Source organism: Schistocerca cancellata, chromosome 5 (genome assembly GCF_023864275.1).
Source record: "Schistocerca cancellata isolate TAMUIC-IGC-003103 chromosome 5, iqSchCanc2.1, whole genome shotgun sequence".
Taxonomy (NCBI): domain Eukaryota; kingdom Metazoa; phylum Arthropoda; class Insecta; order Orthoptera; family Acrididae; genus Schistocerca; species Schistocerca cancellata.
Window position 1 is genome coordinate 607,843,797 of NC_064630.1, and position 19,512 is coordinate 607,863,308.

Below are 19,512 nucleotides of genomic sequence, written 5' to 3' on the forward strand. Positions count from 1 at the left end.
TAAGAACAGCGAAGCAGTTATTATTCATGAACTGATAATATATTTTCTTTTTCTTATTTTATAATGTAGTTCTTGTGGTTTCCAATCTTGTCATTTAATATGCTATTTTATTTACCTCATTCTTGCATTTTTCAAATATTTTTCTCGTGTAAAAACTTACTCCATTGGAATGTGGAAAAGAGAGTCTTTGGAACAAGGTCCAAACAGAGAAATTCACGTGGGAATTAGTGTCTTCCAGGTTGTGAGACTGCGTCGTATCTTTCTTACATTTTATTCTTCAGAATCGACTTCGCGACCCCTCTATTGGTGTATTCTTTGGGATTCGGTTTGCTCCCGTATAGTCGAAGACAGTGTCGTCTTCATCAAGGAAGTTCTCTCCCTCTTTTCATGGGCGAAACTTTTATGCCTATTATTGGTGGATCATAGACACTGGACAGTTAATTATAACAGGGAGAGAAAGAGAGGGTCAATCATGACGAAAACATTACTGACGTGCCGCCGAGGTCACTTCCTAGTGCTTGTTTCTACTCCTCTCGCACCGTCGCTGAGTGTTAACTTAGTTGATGGTGGGAAACTGGAAGCTGGAAGCATGTAGTCATCATCCCTATTGAAATTACTTTCTTTCTTATAGATCTGAACCTCTTCCCGAACTTTCTTTTCATAAACGTTACATTATAAACGTTACATTCATAGTCTAGCGCTCGCAGTTTTCTAAATCACTGTTCGGGTAGGATTCTCCTGATGTTACGCTTAGTGACTGAGACAACCGAATGAACACAATTGATTTAGTCGGTATGGTTTTACTTATTGTTTGGTTTATTTTTCAGTTACTCCTTTCGAGTGAAACTGGTCCGTGTGAGGAAGCACAAATGGTTCAAATGGTTCTAAGCACTATGGGATTTAACATCTGAGATCATCAGTCCCCTAGGCTTAGAACTACTTAAACCTAACTAAACCCAAGTACATCACACACATCCATGCCCGAGGCAGGATTCGCCCCTGCGACCGTATCAGCAGCGTGGTACGGACTGAAGCGCCTGGAACCGCTCGGCCACAGCTACCGGCTATGAGAAGCGAATGGAAACAACTGATTAAGTCCGTTGTTGCTTTGCATATTGACAGATTTATTCATTCTTTCTTCTCAAGTGAAATAAGTCTGTAGTCTTCCTGTAGACTCTGGTGACCTGTCTGAGCGTGTGTTTTATTCAGTTTCCCCACACTCGTCTACGCGAATGTTGGGCTGGTTAACCCTCCAAAGAATATTAACAAAATATGACAACATACTTTTCACGAAAAGCTACTTCTGAAATATGGAAGTACATATTAAACACTAAGTAGTTAACTCACAATAAAATTTAAAAAGTTGTATCCTATAAGCTGTGTGTACACGTCGCTTCATCGTTTACCGAAACAAAATTATTGGTGACGTAGGCAGTGTGGTAGCAAGAAACAGAGCTTCAATAAATTTAGCTTACAAAGTAATTCCTCATTTATCTAGACATAAATTAAAAATTTAGCACACGTTATTAGATTTTGAAAATAAACAAAAACATTATATTTGATACCAGAAGTATGAAAACTGCGTATATCATCAAATATAAGCAAAATTTTGAAAATATTTCATTTATAGAAATGTTCTCGTTATTTATCTTTCTTTGAAATAAGATGCGTTATTTGTCTCTAAAACGGTAGACAACACTAGTCACGGACATAAAATCAAAAAATCTATACAATTATAAAAGTGGAAACACTGCTACCTGGAGACTGAGTGTAAGCATTCACATGACTGACGTTACCATCAGAGAATTGTATCAGTCGTTTGCCTCACATTAAGTGAAACTACCAAAACCCGGAAAGTGAGAAACATTCGTACAGCTGAAGTGGCTATAGAGACCAGTCTCATTCCATTTTTATTCGCTCTAAAAATATCTACTGAAGAAAGAAACGCCTGGCCAGTGGGCTTTAAATCATCAGGTTGTCCCATCACTAGTTCCGCTTCCACAGTGTTTTACTGTCCGAGGTTCGTATGTATACTCTTTAACATAGTCACATGTCGTTTCAAAGACTGCCGCAGCGTGAAGGTGATGACAGACAAATGTGATCTTTGTACCATTTCCTGAAGAATATTGCTTATGCGTCAGTAACTCTAAAAACAAAAATAATTTTACAGAGAGAGGAAACTGGTCCTCGTCTTTCTTACAAGCGTAATTAATACTTTTTCATTTCAAAGCTCAATCACTCTACGAATCTTCACTGACCTTCAGCGTCTCCCTTAAGAAAGAGAGTTTCGATTCAAATCTGTTATTGCACTGACACCAAAGGATCATGAAGAGAGTCGAGAACACTGGTTGCTTCTGGGCTGGTGGGTGCGCAGTTGCCGCTAAAAATCTGTTTGTGTATGCATTCTTTCTAGCAGTGTTCCTCGTGGTTTCTGGCTCATAGGCTCAGTGGTGAACTGTCAGAAAGTTGATTCAGAGGTCTTGAGTTCGATCATCGATCAGGTACCAGTAATTTTATCTGCCACTTACTTTTCCCTCTGGCAATGTTTATTGATGTTTAAAATCCCGATTTGCATCGTCTCCCTGCAACGTACTTAGTCAGCTCAAAGGCTGCAGGAAGTAAATGGCATACCATCTCCTACAGGACCATATCAAGTAAAGCACTGTCGTGTTCAAATCAATCTTCAGATCGATGATAGCTTTACTTGTATTGTATTGTCTTGTATTGTATGTTAACCGGAGGCCTAGAAACGACGGAGAGGCTCAGTCCCCGCTGCAGTGGTCCACAACCGCACGACAAATACCGCAGTCCACTTCACCCCTCCTCTGCCCCACACCGAACCACTCTCTCAGGGCTATTGTGTAGTTTGGGCCCCCCGGTGGACCACCCCCGCTCCCCCCCCCCACCACCCCAGGGAACGTCCCACACCAGACGAGTGTAACTCCTTTGTTCGCGTGGTACACTAATGGTGTATACGCGTATGTGGAGAACTTGTTTGCGCACCAATCGCCGACATAGTGTAACTGAGGCGGTATAAGGGAAACCAGCCCACATTCACCAAGGCAGATGGAAAACTGCCTAAAAACCATCCACAGACTGGCCGGTTCACTGGACCTCGACACAGGTCCGCTGGGCGGATTCGTGCCGGGGACCAGGTGTTCCTTCCCATTCCATAAAGCCGTGCGTTAGGTCGCACGGCTAACCGGGAGGGCTAGCTTTACTTAATTTTACAATCCTCTGTAGACCAGCATATGTAGCACCGGTAGATATACTTCACTATCGAATAGCTGAAGTTTATTTTACATTGCGACAACCACGTACGGAGCCAAAAAACTACACTATGCCTTTCTTAATGCCTATTGTTCGAAATGCTGCATTACAAGATCAGTTATTGCGAGAGACGAAGCTGAACCGGTAGCAACGCCATCATATTATTCATGAAACTCTTGATCGACTGTATGTACGTTTAGTGCTAATTCCGCTTACAACAACGAACAGGGCCGGCTAGGAAAAATTTTGAGAAGCCTCGCTCTAAATATAGGGTGTCTCAAAAGTTAGGGTACAACTTTAATGTGTTGTAGCATCTAAACTTAGTAAGATATTCACACCTTATTTGGCTTGTGTGACACTATCTCACAATGTTTTTATGACATACAATCGATTTCAACATGTCCGCCTTTGGTGGAACGCGCAACATCCAATCTATATTCCAGCTCTGTCCACTCTCGGCGCAACATATCCGCGTAAACTGTGGCAATGGCAGCAACGATTCAGGTTTTTAAGTCACTAATGTGTTTGACGGCCCTTTGATAGACTCTGTCCTTGACATACCCTCACAGGAGGAAGCCAATAGGTGTATCATCTGGCGACCTTATCTGGACCACCCTGCGATTCCAGCGATCTGCAGTTGTGGTGACGTAAATAACTCCAGAGATCAAGATAATTGTTAGATTTAACTGTTTTTTTTCTGAGAAAAAATGGTCCACAATCCGATCATCTGTCAAACACCACACATTCACTTTCGGGCTGTCACGTTCCTCTTCCGTCATGTGAATTGGTTGTGTCCCATATGCGACCACTGAATTTGTTTACCCTAGCACAAACGTGGAATGTCACTTCGTCAGAAAATGCTAGGCTGTTTAGATAATTTCCATCCTCGTCTAAATGGAGGAGATCATCCACAGTGAATTGCATACGTTGGGCTTGTCATCTGGTTTCAAAGCGTGCAACATTTGCAGTCGATACAGTTACAGCTATAAATGTCTCCGAAGGACCCTGTGTGTTCTACGGACTCCCAAGTCTTTCGACGCCATCCGAAAAGACTTCTGCCCTTAGCGTTGAATCTGTTCTTTGTCGGTTTCACTTGTTCCACGTCATCCAGAACGCTCCTGCATATCACCGTGGCCTTCACCTTCCAGTGTATTGTTAGCCTCCACGGGCTGCTTACACCACATCGGCCTGTTGGTAACACGACGGAAGTTCGCTCATTACACAGGATTTAAAGATTTACTTACACATGTTTTATACAGCTGGTGGCTACGTGAACCTGCAGTATATCCAACGGGGTGCTACCGGAAAGCTATTTTTCAGACATCTTCCATGCTATAGTATTATTTTTTAGATGATATTTGCCCTTGTATTTATAATACTTTCCATAGACTTCGTGTTCCGTACGTTTTGACAATTATCTTTTGGGTGCACTCAATTTTATTACAACAACCCACCAGTGGAGTTTAAGTCTTAAAATGGATAACATCCCGAAATCAGGGACTCCGTAGTTGTCAATCTACACTACGAAAATGTAACGATTGTGAGTACTTGCCATTTTTTTTTTGTTGAATCCAAACACTATTGCTCTGATTTGCTACCATTTTTATTTGTATTCTTGGAAAATGAAACTGGAAATGCGTCTATAATGTGTGAAACAGGCCGTTGCGAATAAAGCACCTTCATACGGCTATGCGGTTTTTCGAATTCACGTCATCATTTTTTACTTCTTTACTTCTTATAATTTTTATGATAATCTGAATGACTTAATTGTTGAGTGTTTCTTATTGCTATTCGCAACATCTCTGAGCTGTGGTTGCCTCCTGCAGAAAGTTGCCTGTCTTCACATCGATGCTTCTTGTCTGCATAAAATTCCTGTACCACCGGCGTATCGACGTCCGCGAGGATGAAGATCCTTTGAACCTGCGTACCCGATTAGGTCTGAATAAACCATTCCATACATTGGCCCTTTTTTGAACCGTTGTTTTTAAGCTTCACCCAGTACAGCCTGGAACTCAGACAAATAAAGCTTTGCGAGATTGTCTGTCATATAAGCCATAGTGTGAATGTCTTAACTAATATTGGTGCATTAGTCCGCTGCGTTTTTGTTTTGTTTGTAGGTGTTCCGATTATTATTGGGTCACTTATTGATTTTCATTTTTATTTGTAGTTCACTGCGGGTATTTGAGTTTAAATATTGTCATTCTGTCATTAGGAGATATGTATGGAGCTGGGGACGCTAGAAAATGAAGTGCGAAGTGAAGAAATCGGAACACTTCCGACATACTGTCCTGTTTGAGTTCGATAGAGGGATGACTGCAGCGGAGGCAAACACTTGCGTCGTTCATTGGAGATAGTGCCGCTGAACAGAGCGTGGAAAGAAAATGATTTTGTCGTTTTAAGGAGGATCGTCTTGACACCAGTGACTCACCACGTTCTTGAAAACCTTCGGAGTTTGATGAAGACTGTTTAAACGCTTTGATCCACTTCTCGGGAGGTGCCAAACGTAATGAACTTAGGTCATTCCCCCATCGTGAGAAACTGCATGCAATGAAGAAGGTTAAAAGGTCGGCACATGGATAGCGCATGCTCTAAGCCAAATTCACAAAAATCAGCGAGTACATCTCTGCTTGCTCGTTATCAGTTGGGCAGTGAACAATACCAACCACTCCTATCGCGTGTCGCTACATATGACGAGCAATGGTATCTTTATGCTAACCTAAGAAAAAGAAACGAATGGCTGAGTCGGAACATATAATGTTATGCATCTGGTGGTACAGCGACGGTTGAAACGTCCCCTTAGAAAACCTATGAACGACTGTGCTGAAAAAACTCTTACGTTATTTGGTTTTTAAACAGCTGAGCAAAACTCAGCGTACTCAGACAGTTTTCTCTTTACTTATTCTGATCATCACTAAACTGACACACAATATCTTTAGCGCAACGCAATCTGACTTTCAATAATGCCTACAAAAGAATGTTCCTGTCTAACAACAACCTATTCCTTTCATGAATCACTTACTTACCTCACAAAAATCTTCGTTACTCTAACTACTGTAATACAGCGAGCGGCAATACTGCCAGCTAAATAAAAGATTTTAACTACTGAAGGGACTAACTACTGATAGGCACAGTTAGCAAATGAAAGATTTTGATAGAGAACAAACAATGTGTTTACATTAATAGCCTTCAAAAGTGACATCCAATCAAACAAATATCCTTTTTCTGATGGACGCACGTCCAGATCGTCAGCTCAAAACTCTGGCATCTCTCTCCCCACATCCACCACTGCTCGCGGCTCACCTCCAACTGCCCAATGCTAAGCGCTGTTCACATCCAACTGCGCAACAATACAATAGCGAATACTCCAACAATGAGTCCAACCAGCCACAGACTGCACACAGCGCAGTCAGCGATTTTCATACAGAGCACTAAGTGGCGTTACCAACATAAAAACCTAAACAGCGTACTTACACAGTGTGGTGTACTACAAATAGCTACCCTGAGGTGTAACCATCGTTGCTGACATTATTGCCAACTGCTGAGAAGTCTTGTAGTACAAGAACAACGACCAGGAAGACGGCGTGGAGTAATGCTAATGCACGATAACGCCCGCCTAATTTGTGGTAGACTGACAAAAACCACTACGAGTATACCAGGCACTGGGTTGGGAAGTCATTCCGCACACACCTTATTCACCTTGTCTTGCTCCCTGATATTTTCACCTTGTTTGATCTCTATCGAACAGCCTTTAAGGAACTTCCTTTCCGGATGAAAACGCGCTCCGAACAGGGCTCGACGAGTTCTTCAACTCAAAACCTTGGGGTTGTGAAACAGCTGAATGGGTTGAAAATAAATAAATCGACAGGTCCTGATGGGATTCCAATTCGGTTTTACAGAGAGTACTCTACTGCATTGGCTCCTTACTTAGCTTGCATTTATCGCGAATCTCTTGCCCAACGTAAAGTCCCGAGCGACTGGAAAAAAGCGCAGGTGACGCCTGTATATAAGAAGGGTAGAAGGACGGATCCTCAAAATTACAGACCAATAGCCTTAACATCGGTTTGTTGCAGGATTCTCGAACATATTCTCAGTTCAAATATAATGAATTTCCTTAAGACAGAGAAGTTGCTGTCCACGCATCAGCACGACTTTAGAAAGTATTGCTCCTGCGAAACGCAACTCGCCCTTTTTTCACATGATACCTTGCGAACCATGCATGAAGGGTATCAGACGGATGGCAAAATCCTTGACTTCCAGAAAGCATTTTACTCGGTTCCCCACTGCAAACTCCTAACTAAGGTACGAGCCTATGGGAATGGTTCCCAAGTATGTAAGTGGCTCGAAGACTTCTTAATTAATAGAACCCAGTACGTTGTCCTCGATGGTGAGTGTTCATTGGAGGTGAGGGTATCATCTGGAGTGCCCCAGGGAAGTGTGGTAGGTCCACTGTTGTTTTCCACCTACATAAATGATCTTTTGGATAGGGTGGACAGCAATGTGCGGCTGTTTGCTGATGATGCTGTGGTGTACGGGAAGGTGTCGTTGTTGAGTGACTGTAGAAGGATACAAGATGACTTGGGCAGGATTTGTGATTGGTGTAAAGAATGGCAGCTAACTCTAAATATAGATAAATGTAAATTAATGCAGATGAATAGGAAAAAGAATCCTGTATTGTTTGAATACTCCATTGATAGTGTAGCGCTTCACACAGTCACGTCGATTAAATATTTGGGACTAACAATGCAGAGCGATATGAAGTGGAACAAGCATGTAATGGCAGTTGTGGAGAAGGTGGATGTCTTAGGTTCATTGGCAGAATTTTGGGAAGATGTGGTTCATATGTAAAGGAGACCGCTTATAAAACACTAATACAACCTATTCTTGAGTACTCCTAGAGCGTTTGGGATCCATATCAGGTTGGATTGAGGGAGGACATAGAAGCAATTCAGAGGCGGGCTGCTAGATTTGTTACTGGTAGGTTTGATCATCACGCGAGTATTACGGAAATGCTTCCGGAGCTCGGGTGGGAGTCTCTAGAGGAAAGGAGGCGCTCTTTTCGTGAATCGCTACTGAGGAAATTTAGAGAACCAGCATTTGAGGCTGACTGCAGTACAATTTTACTGCCACCAACTTACATTTCGCAGAAAGACCACAAAGATAAGATAAGAGAGATTAGAGCTCGTACAGAAGCATATAGGCAGTCATTTTTCCCTCGTTCTGTTTGGGAGTGGAACAGGGAGAGAAGATGCTAGTTGTGGTACGGGGTACCCTCCGCGACGCACCGTATAGTGGATTGCGGAGTATGTATGTAGATGTAGACGTAGAAAACCGCGTGATTTCTATAGAGCAGAATAGAAAATTTACTCCACCGCTGGCAGACAGTTGTAAATAATGTAAAGTCTCTGTTATGTGTACCTGTTGTGTTTATTACACTTCTGGAAAAACGCTACGAACTTATGCACCAACCCAATAGTTTGCGCATAGAAAACATTGAAGTTTGAAGTACATTTTGAGACACCCTATGTTTCAATATACGATCCGTGGACGCTGTAAACATCGTCTTCGTAAGCGTTTTTCACTCTTATGTTTGGAGACCGATTTGTAGTTTGCAGCAGTAAAGGGCTAGCTCGTGTGTAAAGGCACTCACCCCGGAAGGCTCTCTCCAGAGCGACATGTGCCAGCGCTACCGGGTAAGTAGCGCTGGCCAGCACGCAAACTATTGCTACCTGCGGCAGTCCGTTCCACATAACTCTATTTTGCGGCCTCCCCCGTGCCTCTCATTAGCCGAACGTGCTGCGTAGTTAGCGAATTTCCGGCGCACGTTACCGAAATTCCTCGCGGGCAGCCATTAAAAGCGCCGCCCCAGAGACGCGGCGGCGGCGGGTGGAGGCCCCGGTCTGCGGCAGTTCCGCTCGCCGCTCAAAAGCCGCATTTTACGACGGCCGCGTCGTAGCACTGATCCTCGCCATATTTTAAGGGACCTTTTGTCGATGCGGAACACTTCAATTTGGCCCAATTCCAAACGGCCCACCGGAGAAAGAACAATACTTCTCATTCCTAGCGCGCAATCAATGGTCTGTACAGCAGTAAAATACCCGCAATGAGCTGCCGAGCGGAAGCTTCTTTGTTCAAAGCGAACTGCTGCTGGCATCCGCCGACGATGGCGCTGGTGTTCCGCCGAGTGAAATGTTTCTTCCTGCATTTGGAACGGGAACCCGGTCGCTGGACCACATACGCCGCAATGTATTCTGCTCGCTACAGCGGTTCGAAGCCCCAGAAATGGCGCAACGTACTTTGGATTGCCGACACCTGTGCATTTTCAGACACTTTTGCTTTCAATAGCCGAAATCAAAAACACCTTCAGGCATCTATATTTGAAATTTAATTCTACACTACTGGCCATTAAAATTGCTACACCAAGTAGAAATGTAGATGATAAACGGGTATTCATTGGACAAATATATTATACTAGAACTGACAAGTGATTACAGTTTCACGCAATTTGGGCGCATAGATCCTGAGAAATCAGTACCCAGAACAACAACCTCTGGCCGTAATAACGGCCTTGATACGCCAGGACATTGAGTTACAGAACTTGGATGGCGTGTACAGGTACAGCTGCCCATGCATCTTCAACACGATACCATAGTTCATCAAGAGTAGTGACTGGCGTATTGGGACTAGTCAGTTGCTCAGCCACCATTGACCAGACGTTTTCAGTTAGTGAGAGATCTGGAGAATGTACTGGCCAGGGCAGCAGTCGAACATTTTGTGTATCCAGAAAGGCCCGTGCAGGACTTGCAACATGCGGTCGTGAATTATTCTGCTGAAATGTAGGGTTTCGCTGGGATCGAATGAAGGGTCGTAACACATCTGAAATGTAACGTCCACTGTTCAAAGTGCCGTCAATGCGAACAAGAGGTAACCGAGTTGAGTAACCAATGGCACCCCATACCATCACGCCAGATGATACGCCGGTATGGCGGAGACGAATACACTCTTCCAATGTGCGTTCACAGCGATGTCGCCAAACACTGATGCGATTATCATGATGCTGTAAACAGAACCTGGATTCATCCTAAAAAATGACGTTTTGCCATTCGTGCACCCAGGCTCGTCGTTGAGTACACCCTCGCAGGCGCTACTGTCTGTGACGTAGCGTCAAGGATAAGCGCAGCCATGGTCTCCGAGCTGATAGTCCGTGCTGCTCTAAACGTCGTCGAACTGTTCGTACAGATGGTTGTTGTCTTGCAAATGTCCCCATCCGTTGACTCAGGGATCGAGACGTGGCTGCACGATCCGTTACAGCCATGCGGATAAGATGCCTGTCATCTCGACTGCTAGTGATACGAGGCCATTGGGATCCAGCACGGCGTTCGGTGTTACCCTCCTGAACCAACCGATTCCATATTCTGCTAACAGTCATTGGATCTCGACCAACGCGAGCAGCAATTTTGCGATACGATAAATCGCAATCGCGAATGGCTACAATCCGACCTTTATCAAAGTCGGAAAGGTGATGGTAAACATTTCTCCTCCTTACACGAGGCATCACAACAACGTTTCACCAGGCAACGCCGGTCAACTGCAGTTTGTGTACGAGAAATCGGTTGGAAACTTTCCTCGTGTCAGCACGTTTTAGGCGTCGCCACCGGCGCCAACCTTGTGTGAATTCTCTGAAAAGCTAATCATTTGCATGTCACAGCATCTTCTTGCAGTCGGTTAAATTTCGCGTCTGTAACACATCTTCGTGGTGTAGCAATTTTAATGGCCAGTAGTGTACTTTCGCGAGCGGCTTCAGCGTGTCATTACATCATTTTCAGGCCGCTGACCGACGTGTCGGAAGAATCCACTCTCATGTGCAATCGAAACTTGGACCAGTCTGCAGCTGATGAACGAAGGGCTGGCGTTATTAATAAAAGTAATCTACGGATATCATAACAGAGTAGTCAGCGTGACGGACTGCCGTCCTACGGGCCCGGGTTCAATTCCCGGCTGGGTCGGGGATTTTCTCCGCTCAGGAAGTGGGTGTTATGTTGTCTTCATCATCATTTCATGCCCATCCGGCGTACACGTCACCCAATGTGGCGTCGAATGTAATTAGACCTGCACCAAGGCTGCCGGACTTGCCCTGTAAGGGGCCTCCCGGCAATAGCACCAAACGCTCATTTCCAGTTACTGAATGCTGGCCCCTTTTTGATTACACATGATACTGGATTCATCGACGCTTCGGCCTGGAGCCTGAAGATAGCTTAGTGGAACGCCGAAACTGGTCGCATATGTGAAATAAAAATAAAATTGGAAATGTAGACTTCTGAAGGTGTTTTCGATATGATTTTCTGTATTGAACTGACGAGGTCCTTCAACCATCCGTATAGAGACGCACTTGCGAAGACTTTTACTTTCATCACATTCACAGTACATATTATTCAAAGATATAAGTACTTCGTCCTTTCATCATTATAATCGTCGTATAATTATTACCACTAATTTTATTGATGTCTGGGTCGCACTGAAGTAAGCGGTGTTCAACAAAGGCCATTTGAGACAATTCTTTTACCCTCTTTTTCTGTCCAAACTACTTCCACTGTCTTATTAACCACTCTTTTCTGATCCTCAAAGAAAATTATTTCTATCCGTTCGTTTTTTATGACTGAGCAACTGTCAAATCTTAAATTTTCCGATTAATAACTTTTCTACCTTGTACGTCGTCTTGTGCTATCACGGATATCTTCACCTGTTGTTTCACTGTTGCTGTCCATTGCAATGTCAGAATATTAGCAATACTGCGAGTGAATTTTTACGACTTACCTAGTTAATCAGGTTTACAGAATTCCTCTGTGCATTTTCTTTATAAGCGAAATAATGCTATAGGCATGAATTTCCGTATTTACTTTTGATGGGTTTCTTCTACAGTGTACATGAACATTAAATCGTTATAATTACTCTTTTTTTGTAGGGTATCTGCAATATACCTCTTTCTGTTCAAAGTACTTCATCCCGATGAATAAACAGAAGTTTTATTGTCTTGCGGTACATTTGTGCTTCGTTCCTAGAATTCTAGTTGCTTAATTGTTGCATGATGTGCACTTATTCTTTCTTTCCAAAGCAGATCTTGAGATTCAGCTCAGTGATATTTCTTTAAGATATTAACTCTTGTTTCTCTGTCTCTGTTCGGTACTCGTCAGACAAACACCAAGTGCGTCTAACCGAGTACTAGAATGAGATTTTCACTCTTCAGCGGAGTGTGCGGTGATATGAAACTTCCTGGCAGGTTAAAACTGTGTGCCGGACCGAAGCTCGAACTCGGGACCTTTGCCTTTCGCGGGCAAGTACTTTACCATCTTTTTCTTTCTTTCTTTCGGTTGCCAGACGCCGTAATAGCTAGTGTCGCTTTTTACCTTTTTCTTCAAAGGACAAGAGGGTGCCCTGAGTCTCTGTCTGCTCGTCTGCCCTCTCTTTTTTTTTATTTTCTTTTATTTACAAAGAAAATAGAAATCTCTGGGGTTCTCAAATAAATGACGGCCTTCTGCATAAAAAAATATTTCTTGAAAATGTAAATTAAAATACTTTTTCGGTATCAGGTTTATGTTTACAGATCATGTATCATATTAACCATCTGAGCTACCCAAGAACGACTCACGCCACGTTCTCACAGCGGTAGAGCATTTTCCCACGAAAGGCAAAGGTCCCGAGAACGAATCTCGGACCGGCACACAGTTTTAATCTGCCAGGAAGTTTCATATCGCAGAACTAGTTTTCCGCAATTTGAGTTTTTGGTCAATTTTAAGCTCTAAAGATATACGCTAATCTTTCATTACTTTTATAAGGTACGTTTGAAAAGACTGGCCAGGGCCCATCAACTTGGCTTAGTCCTTCATAATCGGGTAATGAAGTTTATAGCATAATGATTCATAATCTTCATTGTCACCATCCTCATACTTTTATTATTCTTATAAAGCTGTCGATTACCGAAAGCTAAATCGACTGTACACAACGTAAGAAATTTTACCAAAATAATTTAGAAATGATTATATCTGCCTTTCAAGATGCATTCTGTTATGGTAAACTAGTTTCTGCCTATTAACGCAAAATAATAAGCATATAAACTTACACTACTTTAATTAATGATAATGGGCGACCAAAAAGATTTAGTTAGAAGGCCATATAGACCAGAATCCGTATGCCAATCAGCCAAAACCGTCATAAGGATTGAGGCAATAACCTCACAGTCGTACTATCCTGAGCCGGCCGCGGTGGTCTAGCGGTTCTGGCGCTGCAGTCCGGAACCGCGGGACTGATACGGTCGCAGGTTCGAATCCTGCCTCGGGCATGGGTGTGTGTGATGTCCTTAGGTTAGTTAGGTTTGAGTGGTTCTAAGTTCTAGGGGACTTATGACCTAAGATGTTGAGTCCCATAGTGCTCAGAGCCATTTGAACCATTTTTACTATCCTGAAGATACATTACTGACCATTAAAATTGCTACACCAAGAAGAAATGCAGATGATAAATGGGTATTCATTGGACAAATATATTGTACTAGAACTGACTTGTGGTTAAATTTTCACGCAATTTGCGTGCATAGATGCTGAGAAATCAATACCCTGAACAACCACCTTGATATGCCTGGGCATTGAGTCAAACAGAGCTTGGATGTCGTGTACAGGTACAGCTGCCCATGCAGCTTCAACACGATACCACAGTTCATCACGAGTAGTGACTGGCATATTGTGACGAGCCAGTTGCTCGGCCACTATTCACCAGAGGTTTTCAGTTGGTGAGAGATCTGGAGAATGTTGTGGCCGGGGCCGCATTCGAACATTTTCTGTATCCAGAAAGGCCCGTGCAGGACCTGCAACATGCGGTCGTGAATTATCCTGCCGAAAAGTAGGGTTTCGCTGGCATCGAAAGAAGGGTAGAGCCACGGGTCGTAACATATCTGAAATGTAACGTCCACTGTTCAAAGTGCCGTCAATGCGCACAAGAGGTGACCGAGACGTGTAACCAATGGCACCCCGTACCACCACGTCGGGTGATACGTCAGTATGGCGATGACGAATACACGCTTCCAATGTGCGTTCACCACGATGTTGCCAAACACGATGCGACCATCATGATGCTGTAAACAGAACCTGGATTCCTCCGAAAATATGACGTTTTGCCATTCTTGCACCCAGGTTCGTCGTTGAGTACACCATCGCAGGCGCTCCTGTCTGTGATGCAGCGTCAAGGGTAACCGCGGCCATGGTCTCCGAGCTGGTAGTCCATGCTGCTGCAAACGTCGTCAAACTGTTCGTACAGTTGGTTGTTGTCTTCCAAACGTCCCCATCTGTTGACTCAGGGATCGAGACGTATTTGCACGATCCGTTACAGCCATGCGGATACGATGCCTGTCATCTCGACTGCAAGTGATACGAAGCCGTTGGGATCCAGCACGGCGTTCCGTATTACCTCCTGAACCCGCCGATTCCATATTCTGCTAACAGTCATCGGATCTCGACCAACGCGAGCAGCAATGTCGCGATACGATAAACCGCAATCACGATGGTCTAGAATCCGACCTTTATCAAAGTCGGAAACGTGATGGTACGCATTTCTCCTCCTTACACGAGGAATCACAATAACGTTTTACCAGGCATCGCCGGTCAACTGCTGTTTATTTATGAAAAATCCGTTGGAAACTTTCCTGATGTCAGCACGTTGTAGGTGTCGCCACCGGCGTCAACCTTGTGTGAATGCTCTGAAAAGCTAATCATTTGCATATCACAGGATCTTCTTCCTGTCGGTTAAATCTCGCGTCTGTAACACGTCATCTTCGTGGTCTAGCAATTTTAATAGCCAGTAGTGTACTTCTACTGTAGCAGACCGACCTCGTCTACCAACAATGCTTAGAACCGCGATCACATGTTTCATCCTCAGATTGTATATATAGATATCTGAGTGCTTACACAATGCAAAGCGTTAAGTTGTCTTTATTGTTGTCAACGTAATGGAGAGTTCTGACACAAATTCAACAAGTCACTCCACATGTCAGGAACATCTCCAGACACGCGTTTAATGGTTATCGGTGCTCATTTCGAAGTGGGCCTCATGACTGAAGACAATTCGCCACCATTCAATGAGATTCCTGGCCGGAGTCGCGTCTGTAGACGTCCCGGACAGTGGTGGGATTCCAGCCTGGCTGTCGTCCTCCGTACGGCTCCACAACCAAGAGTAATGGTCCGGGGCGCCATTTCTTTCCACGGCAGGACCCCTTTGGTTGTGGCTGTGGCACACTTAAAGCGTAGCGGTAGGTCTACGATATTCCACGTTCCGATTTCTTGGCCTTTATGGCAAACCATCCTGGACTTTCCAGTTTAGCAAGACAAAATCCGCACGCACACTGCGAGAGTTTCTACTGCTTGTGTTCTTCCTTGTCAGATACCTCGCCGGGTCTCTCCCCAGCTGAGAACGTTTGAAATATTATGGGCAGGACCCTCCAACTAACTAGAGATTTTGACTATCCAAAGCACCAGTTGGAAAGATTTGGACACGATGTCCCACAGACCAACATCCATCGGCTCTATCAACAATACTAAGCCAAATAACTTTCATAAGGGCCAGAGATGGACTTTCTAAATTTCTGAAGCTCTTTTTATTGAATAAAACATACATTTTTTCGGAAATTTTAATCATTTGTTTGTCTGTATATTTACATTATATCCACAGATTTCTGTCACATTCGGATAATTCCTACATGTTTTTATTTTCTTTCTTATCTTAGAGTGTACGAGAATTTCGAACATCTTCCCCATTTAACATTGTCAAACGAATTTTTCCCGGTCTACACTTCCTGTGGGATGTCATGATTTTGCTTCCAATATAATTTTTCTAAAGCGTAACTGCCTGTCATCCAACAGATACTCCATGTTAAATATTCTATTCCGTTCTTTAGCACATCATGCGTGTCAGTAAACTGGAAGAATGGGTGACGTAGAGTTGGTTGTATGATTGTTTTCGCGCCTATTTACCCTTTCATCTTCGGGATTGTACGAAGGATCTTTTACCTGACAACTGTCGGTGTGCAATATTCTGCAAACCAACTTCAACAATGTGATTCTGTTCCCATTTCCCTCAAAGATTTTAGAAGTCGCCAAGAAATATAAAGTGTGCATCCTGTTTTATTTAACAGATATTCTTCCTTTGTTAATCTTTGAATCTAGCACTTACTCCGCTATGTCTTCAGTATCGACTCTCATTTCTTCTTCTACCTCTTCAGAGACATCCCCTGTAGCACTTCGTTTCTGAAACGTGTACAGTAGAGCAGCTCCCGTCCTCTCTTTGAAAAGACATAGCTCAAATGCAGAAATTAACTGCCTAAATAGTGTTCCCAGTTATAAATTTCCAGAGTGGGTAGTCTCTTCATTAAAATGTCCCTAACTTCTTTTATTCTCATATGAAGTGTGAAATCGATATCACATTAAATTGAGTAAATAGTAGTCTTTTGATTAAGGGTTGGAGAGCTGCCCCCAACAACTTGGCCTGGTAAAAAAGACACCAGTTTTGCCTATCAGGTGGAGGGATACTGTACAGTCCCGACAGCCTGGTGTCGATGGCGACAAATGCAATACATCTCCGCTGCAATTGGCACCGCATGGCCATGTTTTTCCACCTGTATAGGATGCACCCTTGGTCCAGAGTAACGTCGTTGGTTAGTCCTGGGTTTAAAACCTGTCACCGCTTAAATTTTCATCAATTAGCAGCAATAGTGGCCGAAGACTTACGGCAAAAGAAGTAATCCTCATTCTGCCAATGACCTTGTCAATGAGGGTGGAGGAGCGGATAGAGGTTAAGGCCACTCTCTTGTCCTTGGGGTGGGAAGCTGCCTCTAAAGGCGGAAGAATCAGTAATTACCAGTGACGTGAGAATGCAGAACGCTATGGTAACCACTGGATTAAAGACACATAACGTGTAACAACAAGACATGAGGCCTATAATTGAAAAAAGTGTCATGATGATCTCTCCATTGGCAAAAGATGCCGGAATAGTTCTCCATTCAGATCTCTGGGAGGTGACTACCAAAGTGAATGTGACCATGAGAAAAAAATTGAATAACCAACGAAAGGATAACGCTCTACGTGTCGGGTCGTGGAAAGTTAGAAGGTTCAACGCGGTAGGGAAGCTAGAAAATGGTATAAGTGGAGTAGGATTTGTTATGAACAGGCAAGTACCACAGGCAGTGTGTTACTGTGAACAGTTCGGTGATAGCGTGGTTCCTGTCAGAACTGACAGCAAACCAGCACCAACAACGTTAGTTCAGTTATACGTACCAAAATCGGAAATAGAAGATGAAGAGACAGAGAAAGTACGTGAGGATACTGGAAGTACGTAAAGATAGATGAAAATCTAATAGTCGTTGGGTATCGGAATGCATCTGTAGGCGAGGGGGCAGAAGGATGGGTTACAGGAGAATATGGGCTTTCGACAAGGAATGAGAGAGGAGAAAGAAAAATTGAGTTCTATAATAAATTTCAGCTAGTAATAGCGAATTCTCTGTCCAAGAATCACGAGAGGAAGAGGTATACTTGGAAAAGACCGGGTGATACGGGAAGATTTCAGTTGTTACATTTTCGTCAGACAGAGAATCCGAAATCAGGTACTGGATTGTAAGGCCTACCAAGGAACATATGTAGACTCAGAACACAATGTAATAATCATGAAGAGTAGGCTGAAAATTAAGAGATTAGTCAGGTAGCATCAATAATAAAGAAGTGGGATACGGAAGTTCGAAGGGATGACAAGATATGTTTGAAGTTCTCTAAGGCTATAATTACAGTAAAATGGAATAGCTCAGAAGGCAGTACAATTGAAAAGGAATGGATATGTATAAAAAAGGGCAATGACAGAAGCTGGAATCAAAAACATAGCCACAAAGATGGTAACAGCGAAGAAACCATGGGTAACAGAAGAAGTACTTCAGCTGCTCGATGAAAGGAAGAAATATAAAAATGTTCCGGGAAACTCAGGAATACAGAAATACAAGTCGCTGAGGAATTAAACAGATAGGAGGTGCAGAGAAGCTAAGACGAAATGGCTGTATGAAAACTGCTAAGATACTTAACAAGAAATTATTTTCAGAAGGATGGGCTCAGCATGTAGCAAAGTCAAAACAACCTTCGAGGAAATGAAAAGCAAAGGCATTAACATTAAGAGTGCAACGGGAATTTCACTGTTTAATGCAGAGGAGAGAGCGAAGAGGCGTAAAGAGTACGTTGAACGCCTGTATGAGGGTGAAGATTTCTCTGATGTGATAGAAGAAGAAACAGAACTAGATTTAGATGATACGGGATATACAGTATTAGAACCAGAATTTAAAAGAGCTTTGGAGTACATGAGATCAAATAAGGCAGAAGCGATAGAAACGCTCCATCAGAATTTCCAAAATCATTGGGGAATATGGTAAAAAAACGACTATTCCCGTTGGTCTGTAGAATGTATGAGTCTGGCGACATGCCGTCTGACTTTCGGAAAAATATCATCGACATTATTCCGGAGACTGCAAGAGCTGACAAGCACGAGGATTATCGCACAGTCAGCTTACAGCTCATGCACCCAAGTTGCTGACAAGAATAACGTGGAGAAGAAAGGAAATGGAAATTGAGGATGTGTTGGATGACGATCAGTTTTCCATTAATGAATGTAAAGGCACCAGAGAGGTAGTTCTGACGTTTCGGTTGATAATGCAATCACGACTAAGGGAAAATCAAGATACGGTCATTGGATATGTCGACCTGGAAAAATCATTCGCCAATATAAAATGGTGCAAGATGTTCGAAATTCTGAGAAAAATAGGGGTGAGCTAAAGGGAGAGACGGTTAATACATAATATATGCTAGAGCCAAGTGGGAATAATAAGGGTGGAGAACCAAGTACGAAGTGCTCGGATTAAAAAGGGTGTAAGACAGAGATGTAGTCTTTCGCCCTGCTGTTCAATCTGTACATCTGATAAGCAATAATCGAAGTAAAAGAAAGAATCTGGAGTAGAATTAAAATTAAAGATGAAAGGACGTCAATGAGATGATTTGTTGGTGACACTGCCGTCCTGAGTGAAAGTGGAGAAGAATTACATGACGTGCTGAATGAAAGGAACAGTCTAGTGAGTACAGAATATGGATTTAGAATAAATCGAAGGAAGATGAAAGTAATGGGAAGTAGCATAAATGAGGACGCTGAGAAACTTAACATTAGAATTGATGAGCACGA